Genomic DNA, 24,734 nt, shown 5'->3' on the forward strand with positions numbered 1-24,734 from the left:
AAAAAATACTATAGTCCGGCCCTCCAATGGTCTGAGGGACAGTGAACTGGCCCTCGGTTTAAAAAGTTTGAGGACCCCTGGTTGAGGGTAAGGGTTAGGGTTTTACCATTAAAGAACTCTACATTCCTTCTATAATATCTGTGTTTCGTACTGTGTTGCGCAAACAGCGCTCCTGAAGGTGCCAAGCGGAAACAGAGCTCCCGGACCCAGCTTTCATCCTATTACCCCACTGAGTTGCTGAACTTGCTGGCTGAAAGGTCGGTGGTTCAAATCCAGGGAGTGTGATGAGCTCCCACTATTGGCCACAGCTTCTGCCAACCTAGCAATTCGAAAACATTCAAATGTGAGTAGATCAATAGGTACCACTTTGCTGGGAAGGTAACAGACATGCTGGCCACATGACCTTGGGGGTGTCTATGGATAACACTGGCTCTTTGGCTTAGAAATGGAGATGAGCACCCCCCCCCCCCCCCAGAGTTGGACTTGACTTGACTTAATGTCAGGGGAAAATCTTTACCTTTACTTTATCTTAGTCTCTTATGTCAAAGAGTGCTAGTGCCTCACCAAACTACCCCAGGGGAGTGTGCTTGCTCCATCCATGTTCAACATCTACACAAATGACCAGCCACTGCCAGAAGGGACAGAGAGTTTCATCTATGCTGATGACCGTGCCATTACTGCTCAAGCAGGGAGCTTTGAGATGTTAGAACAGAAGCTTTCCGAAGCTCTAGGTGCTCTTACTGCCTATTACAGGGAAAACCAGCTGATCCCCAACCCATCTAAAACACAGACATGTGCCTTTCATCTCAAGAACAGAGAAGCATCCCAAGCTCTGAAGATCACCTGGGAAGGAATCCCACTGGAGCATTGCAACACATCCAAATACCTGGGAATCACAAGTGCTCTTACCTACAAGAAGCATTGCCTGAACATCAAGCAAAAAGTGGGTGCTAGAAACAATATCATACGAAGGCAGACTGGCACAACCTGGGGATCACAACCAGTAACAGTGAAGACATCTGCCCTTGCGCTGTGCTACTCTGCTGCTGAGTACGCATGCCCAGTGTGGAACACATCTCACCACACTAAAACAGTGGATGTGGCTCTTAATGAGACATGCCGCATTATCACAGGATGTCTGCGCCCCACACCACTGGAGAAATTACACTGTCTAGCCGGTATCGCACCACCTCACATCCGCCGGGAAGTAGCAGCCAATAGTGAAAGGACCAAGGCAGAGACATCTCCAGCTCATCCCCTGTTTGGGTATTAGCCAGCACATCAACGACTTAAATCCAGACATAGTTTTCTAAGATCTACAGAGACACTCGCTGGAACACCTCAGCAAGCGAGAGTCCAAAAGTGGCAGGCTCAAACCCAGAACCTCAACCAATGGCTGATACCAAATGAGAGACTCCCCCCTGGGCACACAGAGGACTGGGCGACTTGGAAGGCGCTGAACAGACTGCGTTCTGGCACCACGAGATGCAGAGCCAACCTTCAGAAATGGGGCTACAAAGTGGAATCCACAACATGTGAGTGCGGAGAGGAGCAAACCACTGACCACCTGCTGCAATGCAACCTGAGCACTGCCACGTGCACAATGGAGGACCTTCTTGCAGCAACACCAGAGGCCCTCCAAGTGGCCAGATACTGGTCAAAGGACATTTAACCAGCTACCAAACTCACAAGTTGTGTATTTTCTCTGTTTGTTTGCTTTGTTCTGTTAGAAATGTAATATAATTGACTGGCTGCCCTGACACGAGAAATAAAGAAAAACCAAACTACAGGTCTCAGGATTCTATAGCATTGGACCATGGTAGTTCAAGTGGGATCGGACTACATTAATTCTCCAGTGTAGACTCATTGCACCCATAGGCCAGGGCTCAAACTATTAGGCCAGGCTGCCTCTCACCTCCCAGGGCAGCCTTGCTTCCTATTTAAAACGATGCCGGTCTTCTTGGCGTGCTCTCTGGCTCCCTCTACCGTCTGAGTGGTAAATGTTCACCACTTGAGGAAGCCGAAACTTAAACGTTTCTGAAGTGGGGTGGAGTTGGGGAGGGATATATACCCGAGGTTTGGGGGGTTTTCTCCACTGCAGCCCCAGAGAGCCTGGAGTTTGGAGACCGGCTGGTTGGAGAGTGGCCCCGACCCAAAGGACAAAGGCGTTGGGCGAGCAAGAAGAGGCAATTGCTGGATCCGCTTTGAGTAAACCGGTGCCATCCCGTTTCTGAGCTCACTCCACCTTGTTCTGCCTGAACTGCAGCTTCCATCCAAGAATAGGTTGGGTATCCCTTTCTCCCAAGTCCTTGGGGACAGAAGGCTTTTGGGTTTATTTATTGTGCCATCCCTGTATTTATATGTCATTGGGTCTCATCTCCATACATTGGAGATGGGACCCAAATTGTAGTTTGGGTGCTTCTACACTGGAATTAATGCAGCTTAAGGGCACTTGAACTGGCCTGGCTCCATGCTATGGAAACTTGGGAGCTGTAGTTGCAGACCTTGGAAAACTACAGCTCCCAGGTTTTCATAGCCAGGGCATTTCAAGTGCCCTATAGCTGCATGAATTCTACAGTGTGGAGAAGGCTAAGGACCTTGTGAAACTACAACTCTCAGGTTTCCATAGCATGGAGCCAGGGCAGTCTTAAGTACCCTACAGCTGCATGAATTCTACAGAGTAAACACACACTTTGGTGGAAAAGGCTAAGGACCTTGTGAAACTACAACTCCCAGGTTTCCATAACATGGAGCCAGGGCAGTCTTAAGTGCCCTACAGCTGCATGAATTCTACAGTGTAGACACACTCTTTGGTGGGGAAGGCTAAGGACCTTGTGAAACTACAACTCCCAGGTTTCCATAGCATGGAGCCGGGGCAGTCTTAAGTGCCCCAAAGCTGCATGAATTCTACAATGTAGACACACACTTTGGTGGAGAGGGCTAAGGACCTTGTGAAACTACAACTCCCAGGTTTCCATAGCATGGAGCCGGGGCAGTCTTAAGTGCCCCAAAGCTGCATGAATTCTACAATGTAGACACACACTTTGGTGGAGAGGGCTAAGGACCTTGTGAAACCACAACTCTCAGGTTTCCATAGCATGGAGCCAGGGCAGTCTTAAGTGCCTTAAAGCTGCATGAATTCTACAGTGTAGACACACTCTTTGGTGGGGAAGGCTAAGGACCTTGTGAAACCACAACTCTCAGGTTTCCATAGCATGGAGCCAGGGCAGTCTTAAGTGCCCTAAAGCTGCATGAATTCTACAATGTAGACACACACTTTGGTGGAGAAGGCTAAGGACCTTGTGAAACTACAACTCTCAGGTTTCCATAGCATGGAGCCAGGGCAGTCTTAAGTGCCCTACAGCTGCATGAATTCTACGGTGTAGACACACACTTTGGTGGGGAAGGCTAAGGACCTTGTGAAACTACAACTCTCAGGTTTCCATAGCATGGAGCCAGGGCAGTCTTAAGTGCCTTAAAGCTGCATGAATTCTACGGTGTAGACACACACTTTGGTGGGGAAGGCTAAGGACCTTGTGAAACTACAACTCTCAGGTTTTCATAGCATGGAGCCAGGGCAGTTTAAGTTCCCTAAAGTTGCATGAATTCTACAGTGTAAACACACACTTTGGTGGAGAAGGCAAAGGACCTTGTGAAACTACAACTTCCAGGGTATCTTCTGGGCTTTAAAGTAGGCAACCAAGATGCTCAAACTTATTGTATGGCCTATTTCATAGATTAGGTAAGTTTTGTGAAGTTTAGAGTAAAACTAGGTTCACCATTTGAGTAGGGAGGTATCAGTTGCTAAGGTTTCAGAAATCCCAATACTGGAAGAAAAGAGAGAAGGCATAGAGAGAAGACCCAACGTAATCCTAGGAGATTGAGGCTGGATCTACACTGCCATATAATGTGGTTTCAGAACGGAGATCAAGTCATACAATCCAGTAAATCTGCATTCTGTAACTCAGGGGTCCTCAAACTAAGGCCCGGGGGCCGGATGCGGCCCTCCAAGGCCATTTACCTGGCCGTCACTCAGGGTCAACCTGAGTCTGAAAGCACACAAAAACAACAACAGCAACAATCCTATCTCATCAGCCAAAAGTAGGCCCACACTTCTCATTTAAATACTAATAAGTTTATATTTGTTAAAATTGTTCTTCATTTTAATTATTGTATTGTTTTAAGTGTTTTTTGCACTACAAATAAGGCATAGGAATTCATTCATGTTTTTTTCGAATTATAATCCGGCCCGCCAACAGTTTGAAGGACTGTGACCTGGCCCTCTGTTTAAAAGGTTTGTGGACCCCTGCTGTAACTGCATTAAATGGCTGTGTAGATCCACCCTCAGTAATGTTTTAAAACTGAGAGACAAGAGAGGATATAACATAATTACATGGAAATGTGGGAGAAAAGCAAATACAGTGGGGGGGGGGGGGGGGAGTATTTAGTCAGATCCCAATTGTACAAGTTTTCCCACTTAAAAAGATGAGAGAAGCCCGTAACTGATGACATAGGTAGACCGCAACTATGAGGGACAACATGAGAAAACACATCCAGAAAATCACATTGCCTGATTTTTAACAAATTTATTTGCAAACTAGTCGTCCCCTGCCATGCGTTGCTGTGGTCCACATGGGAGTTCTGTGTGGGAGGTTTGGCCCAATTTTATCGTTGGTGGGGTTCAGAATGCTCTATGATTGTAGGTGAACTACAAATCCCAGCAACTACAACTCCCAAATGTCAAGATTCTATTTTCCCCAAACTCCACCAGTGTTCACATTTGGGCATATTGAGTATTCCTGTAGAGTTTGATCCAAATCCATCATTGTTGGAGTCCACAGTGCTCTCTGTATGTAGGTGAACTACAACTCCAAAACCAAAGGACACTGCCCACCAAACCCTTTCAGTATTTTCTGTTGGTCATGGGAGAACTGTGTGCCAAGTTTGGTTCAATTCCATCGTTGGTGGGGTTCAGAATGCTCTTTGATTGTAGGTGAACTCTAAATCCCAGCAACTACAACTCCCAAATGACAAAATCAATTTTCTTTTAGTGAAGAACATACATTGGGTTGTTAGGTGTATCGTGCCCAAATTTGGTGGCAATTGCCCCAGTGGTTTTTGAGTTCTGTGAATACCACAAACGAACATTAAATTTTTATTTATATAGATTATGGTGGAAAATAAATATTTGGTCCATAACAAAAGTTCATCTCAATACTTTGTTATATATCATATACTGGCAATGACAGAGGTCAAACGAAGTTGGCACACGCTGTTGCTGGTCTGATGGCCCATTCCTCCATGCAGATCTCCTCAAGAGCAGTGATGTTTTGGGGGTGTCGCTGGTCAACACGGACTTTCAACTCCCTCCAAAGGTTTTCTATAGGGTTGAGATCTGGAGACTGGCTAGGCCACTCCAGGACCTTGAAATACTCCTTTTTTGCCCTGGCGGTGGGCTTGGGATCATTGCCATGCTGAAAGACCCAGCCACGTTTCATCTTCAGTGCCCTTTCTGATGGAAGGAGGTCTGCACTCCAAGTATCATGATACACGGCCCCATTCATTCTTTCTTGTATATGGATCAGTCACCCTGGTCCCTTTGAAGAGGAACAGCCCCAAAGCCTGATGTTGCCACCCCCATGGTTCACAGTAGGGATGGTGTTATTTGGATACAACTCAGCGTTCTTTCTTCTCCAAACATGATACATTGTGTTTCTGCCAAACAGTTCTACTTTGGTTTCATCTGACCATATGACATTCTCTCTTCTGGATCATCCAAATGCTCTCTAGCAAACTTCAGTCGGCGCCGGACATGTCCTGGCTTAAGCAGGGGGACATATCTGGCACTGCAGGATCTGAGTCCCTGGCACTGTAGTGTGTTACTCATGGTAGCCTTTGTGACGTTGGTCCCAGCTTTCTGCAGGTTATTCACTAGGTTCCCCCGTGTTGTTCTGGGATTTTTGCTCGCTGTTCTTGTGATCATTTTGACCCCATGGGGTGAGATCTTGCGTGGAACCCCAGATCGAAGGAGATTATCAGTGGTCTTGTATCTCTTCCATTTTCTAATTATTGCTCCCACAGCTGATTTCTTCACACCAAGCTGCTTGCCTATTGCAGATTCAGTCTTCCCATTTTGGTGCAGGGCGACAATTTTGTTTCTGGTGTCCTTCGATAGCTCTTTGGCCTTCATCTTAGTGGAGTTTGGAGTGTGACTGCTTGAGGTTGTGGACAGGTGTCTTTTTTACTGAGAACAAGTTCAAATAGGTGCCATTACTACAGGTAATGAATGGAGGACAGAGGAGCCTCTTAAAGAAGTTACAGGTCTGTGAGGCCCAGAAATCTTGCTTGTTTGTAGGTGACCAAATACTTATTTTCACCATAATTTGCAAATATATTTGTTAAAAATCTGACAATGTGATTTTCTGGATGTGTTTTCTCATGTTGTCTCTCATAGTTGAGGTCTCCCTATGATGTCAATTGCAGGCCTCTCTCATCTTTGTAAGTGGGAAAACTTGTACAATTGCTATCTGACTACATCATTTTTCTCCCACTGTACTACCTGTTTCATAGAATCATAGAATCAAAGAGTTGGAAGAGACCTCATGGGCCATCCAGTCCAACCCCCTGCCAAGAAGCAGGAATATTGCATTCAAATCACCCCCGACAGATGGCCATCCAGCCTCTGTTTAAAAGCTTCCAAAGAAGGAGCCTCCACCACACTCCGGGGCAGAGAGTTCCACTGCTGAACGGCTCTCACAGTCAGGAAGTTCTTCCTCATGTTCAGATGGAATCTCCTTTCTTGTAGTTTGAAGCCATTGTTCCGCATCCTAGTCTCCAGGGAAGCAGAAAACAAGCTTGCTCCCTCCTCCCTGTGGCTTCCTCTCACATATTTATACATGGCTATCATATCCCCTCTCAACCTTCTCTTCTTCAGGCTTAAACATGCCCAGCTCCTTAAGCCGCTCCTCATAGGGCTTGTTCTCCAGACCTTTTATCATTTTAGTCGCTCTCCTCTGGACACATTCCAGCTTGTCAATATCTCTCTTGAATTGTGGTGCTCAGAATTGGACACAATATTTCTCCCATGTTTCAATTCATTTTGTGTGCTTGGTTCCTCCAGAGGGGTTGGAAACCTCAGCTAGCTTGATTGTATTTCTTTATTTAGAAAGGTTCATATAAAATTGAGTCTCTTTGTGGAGTGAAAAAGTGGTGTATCAATAAATGTAATAGTAATGATATGGCACTTTATTTCCCCCCCTTTTTTTAGTGTCTTGAAGAGTGGTATTCAAGAAACTTGTGGTTAACTCTCTGCAAAATTGCACAAATCAAAGAGAAAAGTCAAGGCAGCCCAAAGAATCAGAAATAAAATATGGCAAAGCAAAACAATGGCAGCAAATCACTATGGGAAACGGATGACAACTCATTGCTGGAGCCCCCAGCGCCATATGTGAAATTCCATGACCCATCAAATGAAGACAAGAGTGTCTTTTTTGGTATCTTAAAACGTTTACTCCAGGTACCATACACTCTGCGGGATGGCATGTGGGATGAAAAGGAACAGAATGGAAAAGTATTCAAGCTGATTTTTGGGAGAAAAGGCTGCAAGGTTAGTTTCGAGTGCAAAGGTAATAGAACCAATATAGTAGTGGCTGCGCTGGATATCTACCTCCACTGGCGTGGAAACTATCAAGAAATTCTAAGCCTGGAAAATCTCCAAACTGTGCAGAATGAACTTAAGGCCCTTGGAGTTCAGGATGAAAGAATACATGCTTGTTTTTCTCTGGTGAAGCATAGTTTTGTTCAAGAATCTCTGAATGTACAGCATATCACCCTGACCATCTTGGATGAAATTATTCTGACTTTTGGTCCGCCTAGGCAGAAGATGATGATAGTTATGTATGATGAAAAGGAGAGCCGCGCTGTCTATTACATTCAATCGCCTGACAATGCCCAAGGCATTTGAAGCCCAAAGCATTTGTGTCCATTTCACTTGTTCTCTCACAGCCACCTCCCTGTCTGCTCTTCCCAACAGACTTATTTGAGAACCTGCTGAACCTCAAGATGAGGTGGAATTGGTGTTTCAGTTTAGTTTTTTTCTGAAAATAAATCTGCTTGGTTTGTTACTAATGCCCTCGTTCTGTCTTCCATGACGGTTGTGTTGTCGCATGCTGGGCCTGTGCATAAGACTGTAGACAGGACATAAATTCTGTGTGCCCAATGGGTCGCCGGGGCTGCCTCAGATTAAAGGCCTTTGGATTTCCTTAAAACAGAGTCTCTAGATTGCTCAAAGGTTCAACAAAGTTCTTTATTAATGAAAACAAACAGGTACTTTAAGGCTTTCTTAACAGTCTATTGGCTCTCTCTCAACCTTGTCCACAGGGAACAGGCACTATCTTCATAAACTGTACATTAACTAATGGGGAAATCTTTAACTTCTAATCTGGGCAGTCTGTCTTTGCCTCTGTTGGCGTGGAGCCCCTGCACCCGGTACCAACTGCTTCTGGCTTCCGCGAGTGACCCTTACCAAGCAGAGCTTTGTAGACTTCCAGGGAAAAAGGAGTTCAGGTTTCAGTGATGGCTGACTGAAGTCCCTCAGCAAAGGAGCTGTAAGGCTGTATGATCCTTGGCCAAGCTGTGCGCTGTATAACCCCGGCCAAGCTGTGGGCTGTATATCTCCCCAGCCAAGCCGTAGAAGACGAAGCTTTCTACAGGAGCTCTTGGTATTATGTCCTGCATGGAAAGCTTCTCTGTGTGGACTGAACCCAAACTGGCTCCTATTCCCTCCAAAACCCCAAAAAGGGGGCGGGACCAAGGAACCTAACTATAATTGACAGGTGGCTTGCCCTATGATTGCAGCCAAAAGAAGCCACCTATCTGCAGAGTCCCTGAAACTTAGGACTACAACAAACATTCAATGCAAAGCAAACAAAATTGGAGCTCCTGGTACAGCTGTACCTGCACAACGGTAGTTTATTTATTTATTTATATCCCACGCTTTTTATCCCACAGGGGACTCAGGGTGGATTACAATGCAAATATACATGGCAAATATTCAGTGCCATTAGACATACAACATATATAGACAGACACAGAGGCAATTTAAAGTTCCAGCTTTCTGGCTTCATGAGGGTATGCTCAGTTCTTGCCACAGGTGGAGCTGTCGCTTCACCGTCCACTTGTGACACCGAGTCCTTGATGGAGGACTTCCTCATTCTTTCACACGCTGCTGGAAGTTTTTATAATGTCGGATATTAGTTAAATTAGCCTCTCCGCATAAAGCGGTATCTAAATTTCCTAGTAGTTCTCAGGTTTCAAAAGAAATTCAGTTATTTCCCATAGAACTGGATGACACATGAGCCAATATCAAAGAGTTTGACCATATAGATAGCACAGGAAGGGTGAACACCCTTGTGGTGTTTGTTTTGCTGCCTGACCCCTTGTTCAGAAGATTTCCCCTCTCTTTCTCATAATCCGGTTCAAAGCAGATAATGTGGATTATTTGATTTGTTAATGTGGATTATATGGCAATGCAGAAGGGGCCAAAGGAATCATAGAATCCTAGAGTTGGAAGAGACCTCATGGGCCATCCAGTCCAACCCTCTGCCAAGAAGCAGGAATATTGCATTCAAATCACTCCTGACAGATGGCCATCTAGCCTCTGTTTAAAAGCTTCCAAAGAAGGAGCCTCCACCACACTCTGGGGCAGAGTGTTCCACTGCTGAATGGCTCTCACAGTCAGGAAGTTCTTCCTCATGACAAGCCTCCTCACTCGTTGGCCTGATAGGTGTAGTGTGTCCAAATTTGGTGTCAATTCATCCAGTGGTTTCTGAATTATGTTAATCCCACAAACGAACATTACATTTTTATTTATATAGATAGAAGATATTGTTGCTGGGAGGAGGGGGCTCTGATTACCCAGGAGACTTAGTTTTACAAAGTCCTTACCCTTTTAATTCAGAGTGTTGGTGCCTCACCAGACTACAAGTCCCAGGATTCTATCGCATTGGGCCTTGGAAGTTGAAGTGGGATCAAACTACATTAATTCTCCAGTGTAGATTAATTGCACCCATACTTACTTACTTAGGCGATCCCTCGTTGGACGAGTAAGATGGTCTTCCAATATTCTTGTGGATTCGTAGGTGGCTGTGGAGCCCTATTCTTGACCTGCATCTTCTCCCACAGTGAAGGCATTGGTTTCCAGGTGGAAGGCGGTCCTGGTCGGGGTTGGTTTGACGCGTCTTCCTCCTGGCACGTTTCTCTCTTTCACCCTCCACTCGTGCCTCCTCGAATTCTGCAGCACTGCTGGTCACAGCTGACCTCCAGCTGGGAGCGCTCAAGGGCCAAGGCTTCCCAGTTCTCAGTGTCTATGCCAGAGGTTTTAAGGTTGGCTTTCAGCCTGTCTTTAAATCTCTTCCTGTACACCAACATTCTGTTTTCCGTTCTTAAGTTCAGAGCAGAGCAACTGCTTTGGAAGACGGTGGTCACGCATCCGGACAACGTGGCCGGTCCAGCGGAGTTGATGGCAGAGGACCATCGCTTCAATGCTGGTGGTCTTTGCTTCTTCCAGCACACTGACGTTTGTCCGCTTGTCTTCCCAAGAGATTTGCAGGATTTTCCGGAGGCAGCACTGATGGAATCGTTCCAGAAGTTGCATGTGACGTCTGTATACAGTCCACGTTTTGCAGGCATATAGCAGGGTTGGGAGGACAATAGCTTTATAGACAAGCACCTTATTTATTTGGGGTTCTTTTACCCCGCCATTCTCACCCTGAAGGGGACCCAGGGTGGCTTACAACAGAAAAGGCACGATTAGATGCCTGCATCACAAAACAATCATCACAAAACTACAACAAATTCACAATTACCAACAATTCATGCATTATCCCAATAAAATCAATAAAAACCAATATAAACCCAATTCCTCCTCCTACACTGTCAGTGTTTGCTGTCTCATAGATCTGTTTTTTGATTCCACTTCGTCAATCCTGCTGGTCTTACTCGTCTGATTGTCTTATTTAATTGCCTGGTTGCCCAAAGGCCTGGTCCCATAACCATGTCTTCACCCTCCTGAAGGAGAGGAGGGATGATGATGCCCTGATTTCCCCCGGGAGTGAGTTCCACAGGTGAGGGGCCACCACTGAGAAAGCCCTGCTCCTCGTCCCCACCAGCCTCACTTGTGACAGTGGTGGGGTCGAGAGCAGGGCCTCCCCAGATGATCTCAAACTCCAAGGTGGGACGTAGTGGGAGATACGTTCGGACAGATACACTGGACCGGAACCATACAGGGTTTTGTAGGTCAAAACCAGCACCTTGAATTGTGCTCGGAACTGAACTGGCAGCCAGTGGAGCTGGCATAGGAGGGGGGTGGTGTGCTCCCTGTATGTCGCTCCAGTGAGCAATCTGGCTGCCGCTCGCTGGACTAGTTGAAGTTTCCGAACAGTCTTCAAGGGCAACCCCACGTAGAGAGCGTTGCAGTAGTCTATTCGGGATGTAACAAGAGCGTGGACCACCGTGGCCAGATCAGACTTCCCAAGGTACGGGCGCAACTAGTGCACAAGTTTTAATTGCGCAAAAGCTCTCCCGGCCACCGCCGAAACCTGGGGTTCCAGGCTCCCTACGGATGTCCCGGTACTCAAACACTCTCTGCTTTATTCGAGAAAATGCTGCACCCGCAGAGCTCAGGCGGTGTTGTATTTCGGTGTCGATGTTGACTTTGGTGGAGAGGTGGCTGCCAAGGTAGCGGAAATGGTCAACATTTTCGAATGTTACACCATTAAGCTGTATCTCTGGCATTGGAGAGGAGAATTGCACCCATAGGCCAGGGCTCAAACTATCAGGCCAGGTTGCCTCTCCCCATCCATGGCAGCCTTGCTTCCTCCTTCAAACGATGCTGATCTTTTTGGAGTGCTCTCTGGCTCCCTCTGCCGTCCGAGCGGCGCATGTTCAGCAACCAAGTTTTTTTGCGATTTCATCTTCAGGAAATCGAAACTTAAACTTTTTGATGGGAAGGAGGGGAGGGATGTATAAATAATACCCGAGGATTGGAGGATTTTCTCCACTGCGGCCCCAGAGAGGCTGGAGTTAGGAGACCGCCTGGTTGGAGAGTGGCCCCGAGCAAAAGGACAAAGGCGTTGGGCGAGCAAGAAGAGGCAACTGCTGGATCCGCTTTGAGTAAACCGGTGCCATCCCGTTTCTGAGCTCACTCCACCTTGTTCTTCCTGGACTGCAGCTTCCATTCAAGAACAGGTTGAGTATCCCTTTCTCCCAGATCTTTGGGGACAGAAGGCTTTGGGATTTTTGGTTTATTTATTGTGCCATCCCTCTATTTATATGTACACAGTTAGGTGCCTTTGAGATCGGACCCAAATCAGAATGGAGACATTAATTTGGGACCCATCTGTACCTTTTAGAAACAGGTATCTCTTTGTGTAGTAGTCGTATAAGCAAAGGCCCTGCGTGAAACAAATGGTCTGCTTTGTGTTTCCACTGAACCATCAGAAAGGGCAGGTGTCCCTTGAACTGCCCTGGCTCAATGCTGTGGGGTCCTGGGAGTTGTAGTTTGGGTGCTTCTACACTGGAACTAATGCAGCTTAAGGGCACTTGAACTTCCCTGGCTCCATGCTATGGAAACTTGGGAGCTGTCGTTGCAGACCTTGGAAAACTACAGCTCCCAAGTTTTCATAGCCAGGGCATTTCAAGTGCCTTAAAGCTGCATCAATTCTACAGTGTAAACACCTTCTTTGGTGGAGAAGGCTAAGGACCTTGTGAAACTAGAACTCCCAGGTTTCCACAGCATGGAGCCAGGGCAGTTCAAGTGCTGTTAAGCTGCATGAATTCTACAATATAGACACACTTTGTGGTGGAGAAGGCTAAGGACCTTGTGAAACTATAACTCTCAGGTTTCCATAGCATAGAGCCAGGGCATTTCAAGGGCCCTACAGCTGCATGAATTTGACAGTATAGCCACACTCTTTGGTGGAGATGGCTAAGGACCTTGTGCAACTACAACTCCCAGGTTTCCACAGCATGGAGCCAGGGCAGTTCAAGTGCTGTTAAGCTGCATGAATTCTACAATATAGACACACTTTGTGGTGGAGAAGGCTAAGGACCTTGTGAAACTATAACTCTCAGGTTTCCATAGCATGGAGCCAGGGCATTTCAAGGGCCCTACAGCTGCATGAATTTGACAGTATAGCCACACTCTTTGGTGGAGATGGCTAAGGACCTTGTGCAACTACAACTCCCAGGTTTCCATAGCATGGAGCCAGGGCAGCTAGGGTGGGGTTGAGTAGCATTCATTCTACAGTGTAAACACACCTTTAGTTCAGGTTCTGGTTGCACAGAAGCAGAAAGTTATGCCTTGCAAGGTGTTTCACTCTGCACATGCTCAGTGGTCCTGTGGTGCCTAGCAAAGTCTTTACCACGAAGGCAATGAATCCAGTCTGGGGCTTCCTTTGGGCTTTAAAGGAGGCATCCAAGAGGCTCAAACGTACCCAACGGCCCAACTTATTTCACAGATTGGCTAAGTTTTGTAAAGTTTAGACTAAAACTAGGTTCACATTACAAATTGAGATGGGCGATGTTTCCTACTGAAAAGGGTGTTGTTTATCTCCTTAGCGTGCCCTCTGCCTCCCTCTGCAGTCAGAATTTCATATTTTTTTGCGGATTGCTGGAAATGAACGTCATCCTCAGGAAATCGAAACTTACAGCTTCGGCTCAAGGGGAAGGAAAGGGAAACATACCAGTGGTCTGGAGTGTTTCCTCTACAGCAACCCCATAGAATTTGGAGTTTAGGGATAGTCAAGTTGGAGAGTGACCTAGGATAGACTGGTTTCTCATTCAGAGCAGAAGGGGGGAAACATGCCTACACTGTAGAATGAATGCAGTGTGATACTACTTTGCCCTGGCCTGACTCGATGGTATGAGAGTTGTAGTTTTGCAGGGTCTTAAACCTTATGGAACATGTTGTGACCTCGCAACTCCAGGGGTCTTTGGAAGACACTTGATTATCTAGAGCTGGTGCAGTTTGGCTTCAGGACAGGACATGGAACGGAAAGAGCCAGTGGGGTTGGATTTCAGCACCCAGAAGCCCCAGATATGTTAATTGTATTTCTTTGTTCAGAAAGATTAATATAAAATGAGCCGTTTTGAGTCTCTTTGTGGAGTGAAAAAGTGGCATATAAATAAACATAATAACATTTAAAATAATAATAATAAGACAATTAATTTCTCCCTGATTTCCACTTCATAAAATCAAAGAGTTGGAAGAGACCTCATGGGCCATCCAGTCCAACCCCATTCTGCCAAGAAGCAGGAAAACTGCATTCAAATCACCCCCGACAGATGGCCATCCAGCCTCTGTTTAAAAGCTTCCAAAGAAGGAGCCTCCACCACACTCCGGGGCAGGGGGTTCCACTGCTGAACCGCTCTCACAGTCAGGATGTTCTTCCTCATGTTCAGATGGAATCTCCTTTCTTGTAGTTTGAAGCCATTGTTCCATGTCCTAGTCTCCAGGGAAGCAGAAAACAAGCTTGCTCCCTCCTCCCTGTGACTTTCTCTCACATATTTATACATGTCTATCATATCTACTCTCATCTTTCTCTTCTTCAGGCTAAACATGCCCTGCTCTTGAAGCCGCTCCTCATAGAGCTTGTTCTCCAGACCCTTGATCATTTTAGTCGCCCTCCTCTGGACACATTCCAGCTTGTCAATATCTCTCTTCAATTGTGGTGCCCAGAACTGGACACAATATTCCAGGTGTGGTCTAACCAAGACCAGTGTCTTGAAGGGCGGTGTCAAAGAAGCATGTCATCAGCTACCTGCAACATCACACAAATCAAAGAGAAAAGTCAAGGCAGCCCAAGAAGCAACACAACAATGGCAGGACAAAACAATGCCTACAAAACATTACGGAAAACTTGTGAGAATTCAAAATTGGAGCCCCCAAAGCCCTCAGTGCAATACCGTTCCCTGCCAGATGAACACAAGAGTGTCTTTTTTGGTATCTTGAAACGTTTACTCCGGGAACCACACACTTTGCAGGAAGGCATGTGGCATGAAGAGGAAAAGAATGGAAGTGTATTCAGGCTGATTTATGGGAGAAAAGTCTGCAAGGTTATTTGGGAGCCCCAAGGTATTGAACACGATATGGTAGTGGCTGCGCTGGATATCTACCTCCAGTGGCGTGGAAACCATATAGAAGAGCTAACCCTGAAAAATCTCTATACTGTGCAGAATGAACTCAAGATTCTCGGAGTTCAGGATGAAAAAACGCTGGCTTGTTTTTCTGTGGCCAAGCAAAGATTTATTCAAAAACCTCCGAATATACAGTATACTATCGCCCTGAGCATATCTGATGAAACAGTTCTGACTTTTGGTCATGGGCACAAGGTGATGACAGTTATGTATGATGAAAAGGAGAATAACGCTGTCTATTACATTCAATAGCATGACAAGGGATTGGTGTCCATTTCAGTTGTTTTCTCACAGCCACCTCTCTGTCTGCTCTTCCCAACAGGCTTATTCGAGAACCTGCTGAACCTCAAGATGAGGTGGAATTAGTGTTTCAGTTTAGGTTTTTTTCTGAAAATAAATCTGCTTGGTTTGTTAATAATGCCCTCGTTCTGTCTTCCATTATGGCAGTTTATTTATTTATTTACAGTATTTATATTTCGCCCTTCTCACCCCACAGGGGATTACAATGCACATATACAGGGCAAATATTCAATGTCATTAGACATACAATATACATAGACAGACACAGAAACAATTTAATGTTCTAGCTTTTCGGCTTCATGAGGGCATACTCGATTCTGGCCACAGGGGGAGCTGTCGCTTCACTATCCATTTGTGACACCGAGTCCTTAGAATCATAGAATCAAAGAGTTGGAAGAGACCTCATGGGCCATCCAGTCCAACCCCCTGCCAGGAAGCAGGAATATTGCATTCAAATCATCCCTGACAGCCCCTGTTTAAAAGCTTCCAAAGAAGGAGCCTCCACCACACTCCGGGGCAAAGAGTTTCACTGATGAACGGCTCTCACAGTCAGGAAGTTCTTCCTCATGTTCAGATGGAATCTCCTCTCTTGTAGTTTGAAGCCATTGTTCCGCGTCCTAGTCTCCAAGGAAGCAAAAAACAAGCTTGCTCCCTCCTCCCTGTGGCTTCCTCTCACGTATTTATACATGGCTATCATATCTCCTCTCAGCCTTCTCTTCTTCAGGCTAAACATGCCCAGCTCGTTAAGCCGCTCCTCATAGGGCTTGTTCTCCAGACCCTTGATCATTTTAGTCGCCCTCCTTGATCGAGTACTTCCTCATTCTTACATGCTGCTTGGAAGGTTTTATGGTGTTGTAAATTAGTTAAATTAGCCTCTCCGCATAAAGCGGTACCTAAATTTCCTACTAGTTTTCAGGTTTCAAAAGAAGTTCAGTTCTTTCCCATAGAACTGGATGATACATGAGCCAATATCAAAGAGTCTGACCATATAATGTAGTTTGAACCAGCATTGAACACGGTAGTTCATGCTCTTGTGGCATCTCACATAGCCTACTGCAATGTGCTCGATGTGGGGCTGCCTTTGAAGACTGCTCGAAAGCTTCAACTAGTTCAATGGGCGGCAGCCATATTTCCAACTGGGGGAGCATACAGGGAGCATATTGCTCTGTTACGTCAGCTCCACTGGCTGCCAGTCCACTACCGAGCCCAATTAAAGTGCTGGACTTGGCCTGTAAAGCTCTATACAGTTATGGTCCAATTTACCTGTTGGAACATATCTCCTTCTATGAGACTACAAGAGGTTTAAGATCAGCTGGGGAGGCCCTGCTCTCTGTCCCAACCTCCTCCCAAGCGTGTTTGGTTGGGACAAGAGACAGGGCCTCGACTGGAACTGCCTCCCCAGTGACATCAGGCAGGCCCCATCATACCTGGTTTTTAGAAAGAGACTTAAGACCTGGTTTTTTGCAGGCATTTGGTGAATAGGAAACTACGAAATGAGACTTTTAACAGCTAGAATAATGGACAGGATTTTGGAAAACAATTTGGACATGTGATCATGACTTGGCGTTTTATATGTGGTTTTAATCTGCTTGGTAGATTGTTACGAGTTTTAATTGTTTATATGTTTAGATTGTTTATATTTTTATGATATGTATTTTATTGTTTATTGGCCGAATTTTTGCCGAATTTGTAAGTCGCCTTGAGTTGCCTCTCGAGTCGAGAAAGGCAGAGTAGAAATGAAGTAAGTAAGCAAATCAATAAATCAGTAAATTACACAATCTGTGTAGAATCATATAATGTGGTTCAATGCAGTTCAAACTGCATTACAGGTAGCCCCAAGGTTATGAACAAGATAGGTTCTGTAGATTTGTTCTTAAATTGAATTTAGAATGAATTTAGATGTAAATTGGAACAAGTACATTTTTAAGTACAACTCCATCCAACTCCAAAGTTTGGGATAATAATAATATTAATAATAATAACAACAACAACAACTACTTTATTTTTATACCCAACCTCCATCTCTCCAAAGGGACTCGGGGCAGTTTACACATGACACAAAGTGGCTAAAACAAACCATAAAGTAAACACAAAGTACAATACAAAAAGTATTCTACAGGAGGGGAGCCACCACTGAGAAGGCCCTGTCCTTTGTCCCTGCCAAATGCACTTGCGAAGAGGGCAGGACTGAGAGCAGGGCCTCCCCGGACAATCTTAAATTTCCGAGGTGAGACGTAGAGAGAGATACGTTCAGACTGGTAAGCTGGGCCAGAACTGTACAGAGTTTTATAGGCCAAGGGTGCTTGGATATGGACTGGAAGCCAGTGGAACTGACATAACGGGTGGTATGTTACTGTATGTCACACCAGTTAGTAATCTGGCTGCTGCCGGTTGGACTAGTTGGAGTTTCTGAACAGTCTTCAAAGGCAACCCCGCGTAGAGTATGTAGCAGTAATCTATCCAGGATGTAACCAGAGCGTGGACCACCATGGCCAGATCAGACTTCCCAAGGTATGGGCACAGCAGGCACACAGTAGAAATAATGCAGTTTGCTGCCACAAGATGTCAACTTTATCAGCCCCCCCCCCCCCCCAGGTCCCTTGAACTGCCCTGGGTCAATGCTGTGGGATCCTGGGAGTTGCAGACCTTGGAAAACTACAGCTCCCAGGTTTTCATAGCCAGTGCATTTTAAGTGCCTTAAAGCTGCATCAATTCTACAGTGTAAACACCTTTGGTGGAGAAGGCTAAGGACCTTGTGAAACTAGAACTCCCAGGTTTCCATAGCATGGAGCCAGGGCATTTCAGGGGCCCTACAGCTGCATGAATTTGACAGTACAGCCACACTCTTTGGTGGAGATGGCTAAGGACTTTGTGAAACTAGAACTCCCAGGTTTCCACAGCATGGAGCCAGGGCAGTTCAAGTGCTGTTAAGGTGCATGAATTCTACAATATAGACACACTTTGTGGCGGAGAAGGCTAAGGACCTTGTAAAACTACATCTCTCAGGTTTCCATAGCATGGAGCCAGAGCTGCTGAATTGCTCTCAAACTGCATGAATTCCACAGTGTAGACACACTCTCTGGCAGAGAAGGCTAAGGATCTTGTGAAACTACAACTCCCAGGGTTCCATAGTATGGAGCCAGGGCAGCTAAGGTGGGGTTGAGTAGCATTCATTCTACAGCATAAACACACCTTTAGTTCAGTTTCTGGTTGCACACAAGCAGAAAGTTATGCCTTGCAAGGTGTTTCACTCTGCACATGCTCAGTGGTCTTGCGGTGCCTGTCAAAGTCTTTACCAGGAAGGCAATGAATCCAGTCTGGGGCTTCCTTTGGGCTTTAAAGGAGGCATCCAAGATGCTCAAACCTATCCAACGGCCCAACTTATTTCACAGATTGGCTAAGTTTTGTAAAGTTTAGACTAAAACTAGGTTCACCATTTGAGATGGGAGATGTTTCCTACTGAAAAGGATGTTGTTTCTCTTCTTAGCGTGCCCTCTGCCTCCCTCTACAGTCTGAATTTCGTATTTTTTGCGGATTGCTGGAAATGAACGTCATCCTCAGGAAATCGAAACCTACAGCTTCTGCTCAAGGGGAAGGAAAGGGAAACATACCAGTGGTCTGGAGTGTTTCCTCTACAGCAGTCCCATAGAATTTGGAGTTTGGGGATAGTCAAGTTGGAGAGTGACCTAGGAAAGACTGGTTTCTCATTCAGAGCAGAAGGGGGGAAACGGGTCTACACTGTAGAATGAATGCAGTGTGATACTACTTTGCCCTGGCCTGACTCAATGGTATGAGAGTTGTAGTGTTGCCGCATCTTAAACCTTATGGAACATGTGGTGGCCTCGCAACTCCAGGGCTTCTTGGTAGACACTGATTATCTAGATCTGGTGCAGTCTGGCTTTAGGAAAGGACATGGAACTGAAAGAACCTTGGTTGCCTTAGTGCAGCACTTCTCAACCTGGTGGTTGGACTCCTGGGGGGTTGGGAGGGGGTGTCATCAGGATCGCCAAAAACCATCAGAAAACACAGTATTTTCTGTTCATCATTTTCTGTTCATTCTGTGGGGGAATTTGGCCCAATTCTCTCATTGGTGCGGTTCACAATGCTCTTTGGTGGTAGGTGAACTATAAATCCCAGCAACTACAACTCCCAAATATCAAGGTCTATTTTCCCCAAACTTCACCAATGTCCACATTTGGGTATATTGAGTATTTGTGCCAAGTTTGATCCAGATCCATCATTGTTTGAGTCCGCAGTGCTCTCTGGATGTAGGTGAACTACAACTCCCAAACTCAAGGTCAATGTTTACCAAACCCTTCCAGTATTTTCTGTTGGTCATGGGGGTCGTGTGTATCAAATTTGCTTCAATTCCATCATTGGTGGAGATCCGAATGCTCTTTGATTGTAGGTGAACTGGAAATCCCAGCAACTATAACTCCCAAATGACAAAATCAACCCCCCTCAACCTCACCAGTATTTAACTTTGGGCATATCAGGTATTTGTGCCAAATTTGGTCCAGTGAATGAAAATACTTCCTGCATGTCAGATGTTTACATTACAAGTCATCACAGTAGCAAAATTACAATTATGAAGTAGCAATGAAAATAATGTTATGGTACAACTCCAAAACTCAAGGTCAATGCCCACCAAACCGTTCCAGAAAATACCTTTAGTTTTGGAGTTGTAGTTTACCTACAACCAGAGAGCACTGTGGACGCAAGCAATGATAGATCTGGACCAAACTTGGCACGAATACTCAATAAGCCCAAATATGAACATTGGGGAAAATAGACCTTGACATTTGGGAGTTATAGTTACTGGGATTTATAATTCACCTACAATCAAAGGGCATTCTAAACTCCACCAACAATAGAATTGGGCCAAACTTCCCAAACAGAACCCCCATGCCTTGAAGGGACTTGCCCGTGCAAGCCTCCCTCCAACCTTGCACGCTCTCCCTTGCTCACATGCCATGCACCAAGCATGCCTGCTCTCCCCTCCCCATTTGGAGTCTCAGAAACAGCCCTCCGCTTGCCTGAGAGGCTGACCAATCACAGCGGAGGAGGGCTTTTGGTGAGTGGATTTGCTGTCTTTCCAAAAAGGAAGAGGACAGGCAGAGAGATCTCCAGCCTTCTCTGCCAAAGGGGTCCTAAGACCATTGGAAATATGTGTTTTCTGATGGTTTTTGGTGACCACTCAGATACCCCCTCGTGGTCCCGATTCCTAGGTTGAGAAACGCTGCTATAAGCATTTTGCAGCCCGACACACACACACACACACACACACACAAATTATTTTCTTGGTATCTTGGTTTATAGGCCTGCTTTGATGGATTTTTGAGGCACTGACATTGCATTGGATAGACAGTTTCAGCTTTAGTTTCTTAGATATGGTTATCATGGTTTTCCATGGGAGAGCAGATAGCGACCAGTAAATGGCATATGTTTTGTGTCTGAAAAACCAGAGCCCGTAGGGGGAAACCAATGCCATTTTTGGAATCAGTTAGTCAAATACGTCCAGAAACAGGTCTAATATCTGAGGCACCCAGATGTGTATTTGCCAGTGTTATGTAGCATTTGAGCATTCTGGATGCTTTCAGTGTCATTCAGGACAGGCTTTTCACCATTTGGTACTGTCTGAATCACTCCAAATGCTAAAATGATGACTTTCTCTTTCTCTGCTTCTCCAGGACTCTACTTGAGACCAGATCACCAAAAGATCTCAAGTATAAAGGGGTTGCTGGTTAAAAGGAACCTGAAGAATTGCAAGAAAAAGATGGCAGACAGCCTACTAAAGTTTGAGAATGACTCCAAATCAAAGGGGGACACCGGCCTTAGTTTACAGAAATTGCAAAAACGCTATAAGTTGGATGAATATGAAAAGCTGATGTTCTACCTGATCTTGAAACGTTTCCTCCAAGAACCCAATTCTTTACAGGATGGTCAATGGGATCAAGAACCATTTGGATATGATAAACTTGAATTAGTTTATGGCAAGAAGAATTGTAACATCTCTATCATGAATTCCGGAGGTAAAATCATTCAAGAAGGGGTTGTGGCAACACTTGACATCTACCTCAAATGGAGAGGAACGGTGTACGCCACCCTGTCGGATCTCCAGACAGTGCAAAATGAGTTGAGGTTTTTGGGGGTTCAGAATGAAAAAGTGGATGCATGTTTTTTTCTAGCCAAGCAAAAGTTAGCTAAAGAGCCTTCATACAGTGTGCAAATACTTTGTGATGATATTGTTCTGCACTTTTCTGCTAAAGGCAAACGTGTAATAAATGTAACTTACGATGATAGGAAAAATGCACCTGTATGTTTCATTTCAGTAAAAAGAGAATAGCAAATATTAATAATAATAACAATAATAATAATAATAATAATAATAATAATAATAATCCCAGACAGACTACAAACAAAGACACAACTCTGTGGCCCAGATGATCCACTGGAACTTATGTCACAAGTACCACCTGCCAGCAGTAAAAAAAATGGTGGGATCATAAACCTGCAAAGGTCGTGGAAAATGAACATGCAAAAATATTGTGGGACTTTCGAATCCAGACTGACAAAGTTTTGGAACACAATACACCAGACATCATGATTGTGGAAAAGAAAAAGTACGGATTATTGATGTTGCCATACCGGGTGACAGTTGCGTTGAGGAAAAACAACATGGAAAACTCAACTGCTATTAAGGCCTCAAAATCGAACTGTAAAGGCTCTGGAATAAACCAGTACAGGTGGTCCCAGTGGTCATTGGCACACTAGGTGCCGTGCCAAAAGATTTCAGTCAGCATTTGGAAACAATAAACATCGACAAAATCACGATCTGTCAACTGCAAAAGGCCATCTTACTTGGATCTGCGTGCATTATTCAAAAATACACCACACAGTCCTAGACGCTTGGGAAGTGTTTGACTTGTGATTTTGTGATACAAAATCCAGCATATAGATCTTGTTTGCTGTTACATACTGTGCTTTTGTGTCAGTAAAATAATAATAATAATAATAATAATAATAATAATAATAATTCAGAATTCAGCCTGACAGAGTTTTGGAGCACAATACTCCTGACTTCACGATCGTGTTAAAAAACAGAGTGTGGATTGTTGATGTTGCAATCCCAGGTGACAGCAGGATTGAAGAGAAACAACTGGAAAATCTGGCAAGATATGAGGATTTAAAGATCAAACTCCAAAGGCTCTGGCACAAACCAGTAAAGGTGGTCCCAGTGGTGATTGGCACACTGGGTGCAGTGCCTAAAGACCTTGGCATGCACTTAAACACAATCGGTGCATGCACTTAAACATGGCATGCACTTAAACACAATTTTCCTGGTTTCTTCCTTTCTGTTGAAATTGTCCACATGCTTGTGGAATTCAGTGGCTTCTCTGTGTAGCCTGACATGGTAGTTGTGAGAGTGGTCCAGCATTTCTGTGTTCTCAAATAATATGCTGTGTCCAGGTGGGTTCATCGGGTGTTCTGCCATGGCTGACTTCTCTGGTTGAAGTAGTCTGCAGTGCCTTTCATGTTCCTTGATTCGTGTTTATGCAATGCTGCATTTGGTGGTCCCTACCTAGACTTGTCCACAGCTGCATGGTATACGGTAGACTCCTGCAGAGTCTACCATATACCTTTGCTGGACGTAGCATTTGTTGAATCCGGCCATGAAAGCATTCGGCAATACATTCTGGAGACAGTTGAGCAATATTAGTGTTTAGCAAACTTTGGTTTTCCAGTGTTGCCATTCCTGTATGCTCAATATGGGATTCTGGTTAATCTACAGTATATGAGTGTGTTCCCAACTCTGGTCTTCCAGGTGTTTTGGATTTCAAACATGATTTTTTTTTTGGTGCTTAATTGGTAAAATCATAATGTAATAGGCTTTTTCTTAATCCCTCCTTATTATCCAGCATTTTCGCTTATCCAACGTTCTGCGGGCCCATTTATGTTGGATAACTGAGACTCTACTGTATTTGGTTATAATATTCTCTCTAGGAATCTAGATCCTCCGATGTAACTTTGGTGAACTTCCTCCAATGCTGTTTGACATCACATTAACTGCTATGGCCCAATTCTATGGCATCCTAGGAGTTTAGGTTTATAAACTCTCTGACAGTGTCGGTGCCTCACCAAACTACGAGTCTTTCAATTCCATAGCATTGAGACACGCTGGTTAAAATGGGGCCAGATTGCATTATATCTACAGTATAGGTGTGTTCTCAGAAAAGTAACATTTTTAATACACTGTTTAAATAACATGTTTTGGGTGTGTGAAGCCCTAAATTCTGCATAAAAGCCCAAAGTCCTTCCCTTAACTGCTAATTTCTATAGTGGGAAGGGCAACATGTATCCTGAAGCCTTCATGTGGTCTGCCAGACTCCCCAAAATGTCACGAATAACTTTTCAATAACTTTAAAGCACAGGATCTTTTTATTGCAATTTCCAGTGTGATACAAAGTACAAAAACCCTCATCCCACAACCTTATATATAGACAATGACATTATATAAACCCAAATTACATAAATATAGATAGAAACATAAAAAAATCACACATATATCAATTTAAAAACTCTACACCTCAGGCCAGTTTGAAGGGCTTTGGAGATTGCAATCACCAAATAACTGTATTTTTAGGTTGTTTGGGAGACAGAAGGTGGTGGAGAGGTCGTTTATATTAACACGTATTGTATTGTATATACTCATGTATATGTCCAGAAATTTTATTAAACAATTAAATCCAGAAAATCTGGGTCGAGTGATTTGTGGATCAAAGGAAGTTCTGTACCTTATCTCATTTCCAAAAAGGCACCATCTCTTCAGTGCCAAGTCTCAGAAAGTAAGCAGGACCTGAAAAGAGGGACCATCAACTGGAGAATAGATCCTTTTCTTTATAGAATAAATGCTTCATTTTCACTTTTGGAGAGGAATCTTCAGTGTAGGAATTGTGGGAATTGAAGTCCGAAACACGCGGAGGAACGAAGTTTGCCCATGCCTGCTGTTGGTAGTTTGTGTTTACTATTATATAACATCTGTCAAGAGATTTGTTCCTGTGTCATGCACGATGTGTATTGGTCATAGGAAACTGATCTGGCTGTGAGGGATGTGATTTGATTCGTTTCATTTATTTTTCTTACAACAAAATGGATGAGTTCAAGATCTTGGAAGCATTAGTTTTAGTACATCTATAACCTGCTGTCTCCCAAATGGCATGTGGTGCAAAAAAGAAAAA

The 24,734-nt window shown here is 44.7% G+C and overlaps 2 long non-coding RNA genes across 2 annotated transcripts; both read left to right on the top strand.

The window, feature by feature from the left end:
- Window positions 1–2,077: 2,077 nt before the first annotated feature.
- Window positions 2,078–8,127, top strand: LOC137096373 (uncharacterized). The gene is made up of 2 exons (XR_010909406.1): window positions 2,078–2,283; window positions 7,268–8,127. It is a non-coding gene; the product is annotated as an uncharacterized lncRNA (long non-coding RNA).
- A 3,823-nt stretch (window positions 8,128–11,950) lies between these two features.
- On the top strand, window positions 11,951–24,250 carry LOC137096007 (uncharacterized). The gene is made up of 2 exons (XR_010909122.1): window positions 11,951–12,246; window positions 21,186–24,250. It is a non-coding gene; the product is annotated as an uncharacterized lncRNA (long non-coding RNA).
- The last annotated feature ends 484 nt before the right edge of the window (window positions 24,251–24,734 follow it).

This window comes from Anolis sagrei, chromosome 2, assembly GCF_037176765.1.
Source record: "Anolis sagrei isolate rAnoSag1 chromosome 2, rAnoSag1.mat, whole genome shotgun sequence".
Classification (NCBI taxonomy): Eukaryota; Metazoa; Chordata; class Lepidosauria; order Squamata; family Dactyloidae; genus Anolis; species Anolis sagrei.